At 32.4% G+C, this 12,585-nt stretch overlaps 2 long non-coding RNA genes across 2 annotated transcripts in view; one reads left to right on the top strand and one right to left on the bottom strand.

Moving 5' to 3' along the window:
* Positions 1-12,585, bottom strand: part of LOC140596489 (uncharacterized) — a 94,994-nt gene that overhangs the window by 13,701 nt on the left and 68,708 nt on the right. The window lies entirely within an intron of this gene.
* LOC140596490 (uncharacterized) overlaps positions 6,084-12,585 on the top strand; it is a 39,093-nt gene continuing 32,591 nt past the window's right edge. Inside the window, exon 1 of the long non-coding RNA XR_011998460.1 lies at positions 6,084-6,222. This is a non-coding gene — a long non-coding RNA (uncharacterized lncRNA). The remainder of the gene's footprint in view (positions 6,223-12,585) is intronic.

The raw sequence follows: 12,585 nt of genomic DNA, 5'->3' as shown, positions 1-12,585 counted from the left end.
GTGTTAAAACCAGTTAATTCAAATAGTAGGTGTAGGAAATGGAGTAAAAACCCAGTTCTAGATCAAAAGTTGCAATATGTACTTGTTTGAGGAGAATATTTAGGGATGCCTGAATCACTCAGTGGTTGAGTGTCTCCCTTTGGCTCAGGGCATGATCCTGGGGTCCTGGGGTTCCTGGGATCCAATCCAGCATTGGGCTCCACCTAGGAAGTCTGCTTCTCCTCTTGCCTATATCTTTGCTTCTCTCCCTGTGTCTCTCATGAATAAATAACAATAAAATCTTCAAAATAAAAGAGAATATTTAACTGGACATCCTCATGTTTATCATTATTTTCAAACAAGCAGACATCACCAATATTTAACAAGCCTAGTTTTGGGAAGGTAAGAATTAGAAAAGACAATACCACAATTCTTAAGAGTAAAAGTTATCAGTAATGACGATTTTCTTTTGGGAAAATTCATCCTCCAGCAAAACAGCAGTTGGATAAATCAGAACAGTGCATATAGAAGCAGACATGCTTCTGGGTGAATATATATGAAATTATCTTCCTGATTAGAGTTTTATGGACATAAATCTTCTGATATGAGTGATGATATTTAGCCTATTGTATAAGCATTAATCATTAATTTCAAATAGAACACTATTACTTAAAAAAATACTCAAAGTATTGTGTAAATGCCCTTTTGCAAAGACAGAGCAAACTTGCAAACGTTTTACTAAAATGTTACACTGAAATTGAATGCCTACCACTTATATATCTGCAGTAGTCAAGACATGAATATTAGCAGGTATGAACAAACAGAAGAAATCAGTTATTTGTGTATTTGGAGGGACTGAAACAGAAATTCAAACAAAACAGTACTTTGTAGGTTGATTAGGTTATGCCCAGATTTTTTTTTTTTTTTTTTTGGTAGAAGTTGGATGGTGTGCTGGTCTGAATTTAAGCATAAATCACTGAAATGTAAACACCCTAAGTAATACTAGGGAAAAATAAGTTTGCTTCTTCTTCTCTCTCATGCACACACAGTCACACTTTGGAAACTTAAATATTTCAAAGAACTTAATGAGCCCATTTAAGTATTCTCTAAAATGTAATCAGATAAAAGTAAGCCATATATTAACAGACATGAATTTAAATTCTAGATCTATTTTCCAAAATGAAATAAAGTTTCATTCATTCTGCCTTAAAGATTTGTCCTTAAACTAAATGAAGAATTGTCACATTAGAAGAGAATTCTAAATTTTTTTGTTCAAATATCATGTCTAGAAATTCAAAGTATTTAGAAGGTCTCAATAAAAAATATGAACTAAGGATAGAGCTAGAGAATTATTTACAGCTTCTCTTAAAATTCTCCTCATAGAGATTCTTCTTTATATTCACTTTTATTTTGATTTTGGTTTTCTAGCCTAGGCTATTAAAGTATATTTGTCAGAGACTTGTCTAAATGTTTCCTTCAAAATTTTATGATGAGGAATTCAAATTAGAAATGTAAAATTATAATTCTAATATATATTAGGTTTTGGCAGAGCATAATATCATTGAAAATTCTGGTCACTAAGAAGCTACAAAAATAGGACTACCCACCATCCCTGTTCTGGTACAAATTTCTAACAAATTCTTAGATGATATTACTATTGCTGGTCCAAGGAACATATGCTTAAAAGCACCAGTTTAATAAGATGTTAGTGGAAAGGCTGAAATTTTAAGAGCCAGTGACTGGTTTGCAAATCTCTCTCCCCCTCTCCTCTCTCTTTCCCATCCACCATGGAAAACTGCAACTTCCACATACTGGCCTCTGTGTTAGTAAGCCTGGATCTCAGATGGAGGAGACATGGAAGGAGAGCCTGGGTGATAAAATACACATAGCATATATTTAATAAGAATGAGAATTCAATTTTGTTGCTTCAAGTAATTAAGATTTACAAGTTGGTTTTCTTAGCATGCATAACCTAACCCAAACTCACTGAAAATTATGCTTTGCAATTTTTTTAAACATCAACATTTAAAAAAATATAACTGACTATAGGCAGGAGAAAATAATTTCTATATCTCTTTCTTTTTCTTAATTGTCTCAGAATTAAATTTGAACTCATTTCCTTAAATTAACTAAATTAAACTACTTTCTACCTTAATTTCAAAGTATATATGAAACAACTAAGTAGGCAATTATGTATATTAAAATGAACTACAAAAAAAAATAAAATAAAATGAACTACACATTTTTACATATAAAATTTGATAAAAATTGACTTTAGTATTATTTGGTAAAAATATGATTTGGGGGGATCCCTGGGTGGCTCAGTGGGTTTAGCACCTGCCTTCAGCCCAGGGTGTGATCCTGAAGACCTGGGATCGAGTCTTGCATCGGGCTCCCTGCATGGAGCCTGCTTCTCCCACTGCCTGTGTCTCTGCCTCTCTCTCTTTCTGTGTCTCTCATGAATAAATAAATAAAATCTTTAAAAAATATATATGTTTGGGATTTGAAGAAATTTGTTGACCGGTTATTTGAATGAGCTAGGATAATAATTGCCTAACAGGAAAAATAATGCAGAAGAAAACTATAGTATATCGAATACAAGACTTGGAGAATCTAGGAAATAAATGATTAATATTGTATTTTCAAATAAGGAATTTCAATTGATGAGTAAATATAATATTGTGGTTACAGAAAGTTTTTCATTTTTTTCCTCAAGTCATCATCTACAAGGTAAGGAGAATATTCTAATAAATAAAATATATACCAAAAAAGGTAGCATTTTTTTTTAATTAACTTTTATTGGTGTTCAATTTACCAACATACAGAAAAACACCCAGTGCTCATCCCGTCAAGTGTCCACCTCAGTGCCCGTCACCCATTCCCCTCCAACACCCGCCCTCCTCCCCTTCCACCACCCCTAGTTCGTTTCCCCGAGTTAGGAGTCTTTATGTTCCGTCTCCCTTCCTGATATTTCCCAACATTTCTTTTCCCTTCCTTTATATTCCCTTGGGGAATATGAATAATAGGGAATAAAAAGGTAGCATTTTAAAATGACTCCAGAGTGCTGATTTTTTTTTTTTTTGCTCAAGCCACAGGCCTTTTTACTTTAGAAATACAAAATTGAAGAATCCATCATATCTCATATTTTGTGTTTTGGCATTCAGATAGTAGTACTGGAAACATTTGAGCTACCATGGAGAAAACACCCTTTTCATTTGACGTACCTTGAAAAATCAAATTATACATATTGAATCAGATTAATGAGTCTTAAATATCTTCCAATTTCTTTTAGGATTATATCAGCACTATGAGACCATTCAATTCTGAAAGATTAAAGTACAAATACCTATAAATTTAAAGGACAATTTTTCATTGTTAGATTTATCTGATTAGACTACAACAAAAAACTGCATATCAAATGGCTGTTGAAGAAAAGAATACTTTTGCTTTTCCTCTCAGCATTGCTTTATGTTATTAGATCACTGCTTGTAATTTCTGTACTTAAAATTTTTATTTAGCAATCAAAAAATTTGGTATTGAAATATTATTTTTTGCCTTAATGGTATGTTTGTTCATATTATAATATATAGTGCACACTACATGATGTATATCTCTTATCTAATAATTCAATTAGAATAAAGTTCCTCTATCATAAAATAACTTCCTTGAAATAAGGTGGAATCTTCAAATTATTAAGGAGAATTCAAGTAACTTCTAAGGACTCTTGGTCATGCCATTTAATTTTAGAGAAAGGGAAAATGTCCAATCTGACCAATTTTTCAACATTAGGGACTTTTTTTTTTTTTTTTTACAATGTAGAGGTTGAGAAAACACTCATAAAATTTCATGTCATTTTCTACCATGGACTTTCTGTAAATCTCTTAATTATTTTGTATAAGGTACTATTCTAAAATAAAAATTTATTTTTCAAAATGTTAAGCATTGTTTATGTTCTATACACAATTCCCACACAGAATTATGTAAGAATATAATTCTTTTGTATTTACATATACATGTACCTTATGTGTATGAATGTATACATATGTAAATTATATATGCAAAAATAGACATATGTGATTTTATTGGGCCTTTATTCGGCGTTTGAAATAAATAAATTCTAGGAGTGCCTTGGTGGTTCTCTCGGTTAGGCATATGACTTTGATTTCAGATCAGGTAATAATCTCAGGATCAAGCACTGTGTTGGGCTCCTCACTAAGCAGGAATCTGCTGGTGAGTCTCCCTCTTCCCCTCTTCTTTTGCCGTCCCCCTGTTCTCTTTCTCTCTCTAAATAAGTCTTTTTAAAAAAAGAAATACATATATTCTGTCTATTTTCATTTGGATATATATTTTGTGAATTTTTGTTTGTTTCTTTATTTTCAGCACTAATTTATGTTCATCCATCCATTAATTATTTTTCTAATTAAGTTGAACTCATTACTAATATTCCACACAGCAACTTGCCTAATATAGCTTGTCTAACAAAATTATAAATGTGTGATATGAATGTAGGTAAAATTTACACATCCTCTATTTTATATTCCCTTTTCAATTTGTATCTATTTTAGACATTTTATAATGTTTGGTGATTCTTCTCTCAGTTATGTGCTTAACAGTTTCACTTCATCCTTGATTTTAATACATTCGTGATCCCACCCTTACTTAGTAAAATATAATAGAGAAATTCTCATATTTTTTAAAAAGATTTATTTAGTTGAGAGAGAAAGCATGAGCAGGGGTAGGGGCAGGGGGAGAAGCAGGGTGCCCACTGAGCAGAGAGACTGATGCAGGACTCAATCCCAGGACCCTGAGATCATGATCTGAGCTGAAGGCCCATACCGGAGTCACCCAGGTGCCCCAGTTCTTATCTTTTTATATAGCTAGACCATTCAGTAGATTAAAAGGATAAAATATAGAATTGCCCCAGTAATGCCCCATAAAGAAATTTCCAAAGTAATGCCTTCATGACCTCATTAATGGTTGTAAGTATAATACGAAGAAAGTTTAAAAATATAGATTTCTTTTACTGTAGTGATTTTTAAACTACAATGATAAAGATTGCACCTATTACTGACCAAAATCGAGAGTAAAAAGCCCTAGTACAGATTCCTATTGACTTTATGAATGTAAACAAAATTGCCCGTCATTTTTTTTTAATATCCATGTGGTTTTAACATAAGACATAGGTAGATTTTTTAAATGTGTACTTACTTTTCTTCCTTCAATTTTAAGATTTAATTTATTTATTCATGAGAGACACAGAGAGAGAGGTAGAGACACAGGCAGAGGGAGAAGCAAGCTTCCTGCAGGAATCCTGATATGGGACTCCATCCCAGGACTCCAGGACCATGCCCTAGGCCAAAGGCAGGCGCCTAACCACTGAGCAACCCAGGCATCCTTCTCGCTTACTTTCTTAAACTACTACTGATATCATATATATGTGCTGTGTTATTATATAATAAACATATTACATATGTGTGTAAATTGAGATTGCATGAATTTAGGAAACTAATCATTTTGATGATGTTGAAATAAGATGTATTTTTTTTTTGTATAAAATAGTAGGAGTATTGAATAACAAGAATTTATTCTGCAACATGTTGAATTATACCCAGAAATGTTATCATCTATACTGTTATGATTTTATTGGAAGAAATAATATAATATTCTTTAATATGGGTCAGCTAATAAAGTCCATATGTAAAAGGGAATGAAATGGAAATAAAAGAGAGTTTTCCAATGAAAGGGAAAAACAAATATTTAACAATAAACTAAATTTTCCTTGTAAATCATTCATTTTATTATGTTTTCCCTGAGATTTATCAGAGTTCATTGCTACTAATTCTGCCAAAATACTCAATAATCGAGATTTAATCCTAAGAAGTATCAAGCAATTAAGATACCTATCACCTATTTATCAATCTATCATTTAAATATTACTAAATGCATGCAATTAACAATACTAAATCCAACTTGATTATTTAAGATTAACAAGTTTTTTTTCCACATATCAATATTCCACACTCAATTATTTATAAAACTATTTTTAAACCATGCATTTTATTTCCTTGAAGATTTCTCTCTTTTTTTTTAAGATTTTTATTTATGTATTCATGAGAGACACAGGCAGAGGGAGAAGTAGGCTCCATGCAGGGAGCCCAATGTGTGACTCCATTCCGGACCCCAGGATCAGGCCCTGAGCTGAAGGCAGAAGCTCCACCACTGAGCCACCCAGGCATCCGGAAGGTAAGATTTCTTACAAACTATGCCTACTATGGTTTTCAAGGTTTGGATTCTTATCAATTTCTTACAGGTTTTGAGGAAATGATTTATGTATGAATCAGGTTAAAATACTTCTGACCTCGATTGTTTTGATATCTAATAGTATTTTTAATTAAAGAGTAAGCTTTATTTTTAAACAAATTACAGTTTATACACTTGATGATACCAAAGACCAGTATTTTTTAATTATATTAATTTGAAAAATAAATTGAAAACAAAAGACTTTGTTCCAAATCAGAGTCAAAATTATGAATATACTTAAACTTTTTTTGTATATCAACCAGATCGTTAAAAATGAAAAGACTAATTACATTTTGCGTGACTTGACACTATCTTAATGATTTCAGATATTTTCTGTGATTTACAACAAGTAAAAAAAAAAATCAGACAAGCATGTGAATAAATGTATGGCAAAGACACTTTTAAGAATTGGTCCTGGGGATCCCTGGGTGGTGCAGCGGTTTGGCGCCTGCCTTTGGCCCAGGGTGCGATCCTGGAGACCCGGGATCGAATCCCACATCGGGCTCGCGGTGCATGGAGCCTGCTTCTCCCTCTGCCTGTGTCTCTGCCTCTCTCTCTCTCTCTTTGACTATCATAAATAAATAAAAATTAAAAAAAAAGAATTGGTCCTAATTTTATTACTGAATTTTTACATAAAATTAAAATCTATCATGCTTCTGAAATAACTGAAAATGAAAGGCAGTAGAAGCTGAGAGTTTTTAAGGATTTTTTCTGGCAGTCATAATTTCTGTTAAAACCCTCATAGATCTAGAGATAATTGAAGAGTTATTTACGTTGATCCAATTTTTAGCACTTTTTAATATTTCAAATATTTAGTTTGCAATTGGAAAATAAAAACTCATATGTTACCTTCTATTAAATGAGGAATTTCTGTTTGGGTTCCCCACCTGGAATTAAAAGCTTCATTGTTTTTTTTTTTTTAATCCTTATAAATGTAAACATTGAACTACAATGCTCTCAATCATTCCAATATAAATGGGTTTTTCCAATAAACATATGGATTACCTTTAGCCACATTTTATAGTTAAAATTGTGTAAAATATACCCCTAAATTATGTATTCCCTCATAATATATTTATTTATTTACTATTGTATATATTCCGTGTATTATGCACTTACCACGTGACAAACAGTATGTTAAATACTTTTTATTTTATTTATTTATTTTTTAATTTTTTTTAATTTTTTAATTTATTTATGATAGTCACAGAGAGATAGAGGCAGAGACACAGGCAGATGGAGAAGCAGGCTCCATGCACCGGGAGCCCGATGTGGGATTCGATCCCGGGTCTCCAGGATCGTGCCCTGGGCCAAAGGCAGGCGCCAAACTGCTGCGCCACCCAGGGATCCCTAAATACTTTTTAAAAATGATTTCCTGTAATACTTAGAATAACCCCTGAGGTAGAGATCCTCACCCTCAACTGACATCTGAGGATTCTGAAAGTCAAGAATTGTGTGACTTACTCCAAATTGCTCAGCTATTGTCAGAATCAAGATTCAAACCCTGGTGTCTTAATGCTAAAGCTCATCTTTTTCATCATTATAGAATACACTTGTCAAGATTCTTGAGAGAGTTGCCGACATTTACTTTCTGCTTCCTCTCTCCTCAGTTATTTGAATTTGGTGTCTATTTTCACCAATCCATGGCTAATGTTCCCTGTACTGCTACACAGAACATCTGCTTTGACAAATGACCTCTCCAGTGCCATATCCATTAAATCTTATCAGTTTCTTTTTTTACTTAGCTGGCTGCTCTCAAAAATACATTTTTTTTAAGATTTAGCTTTCTTTTTGTTTTTCTAATTCTTTTAATATATTGATTGCTAATAGGGAAATATGACAAAAATTTTAAGGTGTCCAAGAGTAATTAAAGGAAATGCTGTCAACTTTTGTAATGTGATTAGTTTTATTCCCTATAAAGTGTTCCTTAACGTAATTGATGCAAGAGTGGACTAGAATCTTTCAGTCTTAGAGTCTAATTTGGATACATCAAGAGTGAATGGTTCAATAAAGAAGTGAATAACTTTTCATCTTGAACATTAGTTTTCCCCCAGAAAAATGATATAGAAGGAAGCTTCTGACTCTATACCATGTAATAAAGTGGTTACGTACAATGTAAGCTGAAATATGGTGATGTCTGGTGATTCATGATAGTCATAAATTTCAGAAATCAGACAGCATATGCAAATATATAATTTTAGGTGCCTCTAATCATCCATATATTTTCATCACTTTAGATATGGTAATAAAAGATGTAGTATAGTTAAAATAAATACATTTGCCTTTAAACCACTGTCTATTGATTTGATTTTATATTTTCAGTTAATAGCTACTTAGCCTATTTTTACAACCCTCACCTATAAAATAGAAATGCCTTTAGATTTATGACCCCAATAAAGTAATTTGAAACAGCAAACACTCTTTCATATTTTTCATTTATTTCTAGCATTTTTACATAAATTTAAATATAAAGTGTCATTTTAATATATATAAATGTAAATATTTAAAAATAAAATTATTACCCTTTTAATATAACTTGATACTTGGCAATAAATATTTTTAAACTATATCAAAAAGCTCATCCTTAACTGTGGAGATTTTACTTTACCAAAAAATACATGTATACTTTTATACAAGTGTAATGAAAATTTTTTATCATAGTATAATGCTATACTTTGTAGTTTATTTTTTAAGATTTATTTATTTGTTAAATAAATAATAAATTATAAATTATTTGCTCAGATAGTCCTTTAATACGATGTATATTTTATTTTAAAGGTATAAAAAGACAGGCGCCAAACCACTGAGCCACCCAGGGATCCCCTGTAGTCTATTTTTTTTATTTTTCTTCTTTTTTTAATTTTAATTTTTATTACTATTATTTTTAAAGATTTTATTTATTAATTCATGAGAGATAGAGAGAGAGAGAGAGAGAGAGAGAGGCAGAGACACAGGCAGAGGGAGAAGCAGGCTCCATGCAGGGAGCTGGACGTGGGACTCGATCCTGGGTCTCCAGGATCAGGCCCTGGGCTGCAGGCGGCGCTAAACTGCTGAGCCACCTGGGCTGCCCCTATACCTTGTGTTGTTATGTTAATTTCCTTATACCTTTCTATGAAACTATGGATTAAAAATTGAAAAAATTTTAAGAACTTTTCTGCCTATAAGGTTCTTAGTGTTAATTTTTTTAGTTACAAATGAATCATTAAAATTGTTAGTAAAGGGGATCCCTGGTGGCTCAGCAGTTTAGCCCCTGCCTTCCACCCAGGGCTTGATCCTGAAGTCCTGGGATCGAGTCCCGGGTGGGGCTTCTGGCATGGAGCCTGCTTCTCCCTCCTCCTGTGTCTCTGCCTCTCTCTGTCTATCATAAATAAATAAAAATAAATAAATATTAAAATTGTTAGTAAGTAATTCATCAAGCACATAATATGAATTAAACTTTTACTGGAAGTGCATTTCTGCTGGGCAAATATTTTTATTAATTATTTTAATTAGTTATTATCTGTAAATAGATGTTATTCAATGCTAAATGGGATAGTGTTCTTTCTGTAATCATATTTTTCACTTTATTTTTCACTCATTTTTCATGGTACAGTGTTAATAAGTGGGAAACCTTTTGTCACTCCTATAAGTGTTCAGGAATTAGATTTTCATAACATTGTCATTCAGTTATTTGAATTACTTCTTTAAAAAAAGCAAAAACTAACGTAGGATTCATCATAAAAAATAATTTATTCTTTTAATTTTGCCTAAGGCAAAGAATGAATATTATCTGATTTTTATAGATTTTACTACTCAATAAATAGTTAAGCACTTTCCTAAATTCTTTCTTCCCCCTTGCTACTGGAAACACCCATTAATATCTGCCCCAGATAATCTAAGGCTTTGAGAACTTGAGATATCTGCAGTCTGGCAAAATCTAGAGAGGTAAGAAGGAAAAGACGAGGACTATGTCTATAGACCGAATTTTTCTTCCACATTCACAGTTATGAAAGATTTTACCTAATAAAAGGATGTATAATGGTATGGAGAGAATCCAGAACTGCTACACTATAGAAGTAACATTAGAATAGGGAGTGACTTAACGTTTTCTCAATATTAACAACATCTATTAATATTTTCATAACCTTGTCAACACAAAAATTATCTGTGCATAGTTGAGCCTCTTATGTTTACAGAAATATACATATTTATCCATATATCTTTTTATACCTTTAAAATAAAATATACATCGTATTAAAGGACTATCTGAGGCAAATTATTATTTTTTGCTTAACACTATATCATGAAAAGTTTCTATATCAATATAAATGCTCTTTCTATACAATCTTTTTCATTTCCTGTTATACTTTTCTGTTTTAAAGATCTAGAATTGAGAACATTTGAATTTGAAGCAATATTCAGAATTCACTTACATCAATTTTTTTTTTTAATTTCTGTAACATAATTATTTCCCAAGGCATCTTCCTTCCATTTCTTTTCTGGAATTCTCCAAATCATTTCTCATCTCATTTTTATTTTATTATTTTTTAAAGATTTTATTTATTCATGAGAAGCAGGCTCCATGAAAGGAGCCAGATAGGGTACTCAATCCTGGAACTCCAGGATCATGCCCTGAGCTGAAGGCAGGCGCTCAACCACTGAGCCAATCATGTGTCCCTCATCTCACTTTTGTATGTCTTATCAACTGTATTTGTCATGATTTTTCAGAGAAATAAAACCAAGAAAAAATATATAAATATATGTGAGGAGTTTATTATGGGAATCAGCTTATGTGATTATGGAGGTTGCAAAGTTGTCTGATCTGCCATCTGCAAGTTGGGGAACCAGGAAGTGGTATAATTCAGTCTGAGTCTAAGGCCAAAGAATGTGGAGGCCACTGGTGAGTCCTGGTCCTCGCTAAGTCCAAAGGCCAGAGAAAATGGATGTCCTAGTTTAAGTCAAAAGACAAATCTACTCTTCCTTTGCCTTTTTGTTGTTTCTGCCCCCAGCAGATTGGATGGTATCTACCCACACTGGGTCTGTTCATGTTGTTTACCAATTTAAATGCTAATCTCTTCCAGAAACACCTCACAGACACATCTAGAAATTATGTTTTAGAGGATTTCTGGACATCCCTTAGCTCAGTCAAGTTGACACATAAAATTGACCATCTAATCATCCATTGTTATCTTGCAACGCTTCTTGGAATAATTTTTCATGGCCTTTTTTCTCTGTTATATTTCTTTAACATTAGTTATGCATTAGTGCATAACTTTTTTTTTCCAGAAGATTTATTCAGCTTCCTAGAGCAAATTGTTTTTTAATATTCATTCTTTATGTGACTCATGTTTTAGATTCTTTTCCCTATTATTCTCTTCATGCACAGTAAAGTACCAAAGTAATTTTCAGTTACTTTTGTCTCATTTATTTCCTTCAGTATGAACTACAAATCCACATAAGCATTACCAAAATATAGTTAATACCCTCGTTGTGTCTTCTCTCTCTTCAACATTTCCTTTGAAGAAAATAAGAAAATTTGTCTGTATTATACTTAACTAAGAGACAAATAATATCTTTTTAACAATAAATACTTATTGGACATTTGAGATATCATTAAATCATCAAGATCATAAGATAGTAATATACACAGTGTATTTCAAATATATTATTAGAAGTTTGGGGTAATTTCAAGATTTTGTTATATGATACTTTTATGAAGTTTTACAATATTCCTATGAATGAACTAAACAGGTAATGTTGTTCTTCCTTAGTTGCCCATTATTCAGTTTATTTATTGAAATTTAAAGCCTTTTATTCATTAATTTGTCTCATCTATGTTTTGTATTTACTCAGTGAAATTAATTTCTTTCTTTTTTTTAATTTATGATAGTCACAGAGAGAGAGAGAGAGAGAGAGCGAGGCAGAGACACAGGCAGAGGGAGAAGCAGGCTCCCTGCAGGGGAGCTCAACCTCTGAGCCACTCAGAAGTCCCTGTCACATAAAATCTTCATCACACTTGGGATATCTCTGACTTCTTTTGCTTCCAGCCCTAGAAAGTTCTATGCTTTAAGGGCTCAAGATTACACTGTGCTGATTAGCATGAACTCCTTATTTTAAAAGTCTTAATCATAATTGTATCTGGAAAATCTAGTTTGCCATGTAACAATATACTCATAGATTCTAGGGGTTAGAGTGTGAAACTCCTTAGGGGGACTTTTTTTTTTTTTTCCTACCACACAAAGGTGGCCATGAACAAAATCTATCAGTGCTTTTGCCCAGAAGACATGCAAAGACATGAGAAATTCATGGAAAATTATCTCTAGCTCT

Source organism: Vulpes vulpes, unplaced genomic scaffold, assembly GCF_048418805.1.
Source record: "Vulpes vulpes isolate BD-2025 unplaced genomic scaffold, VulVul3 Bu000000700, whole genome shotgun sequence".
NCBI classification, from domain to species: Eukaryota; Metazoa; Chordata; class Mammalia; order Carnivora; family Canidae; genus Vulpes; species Vulpes vulpes.
Note: the sequence above shows the minus strand (reverse complement) of the source record. Positions and strands in the feature narration are given on the sequence as shown.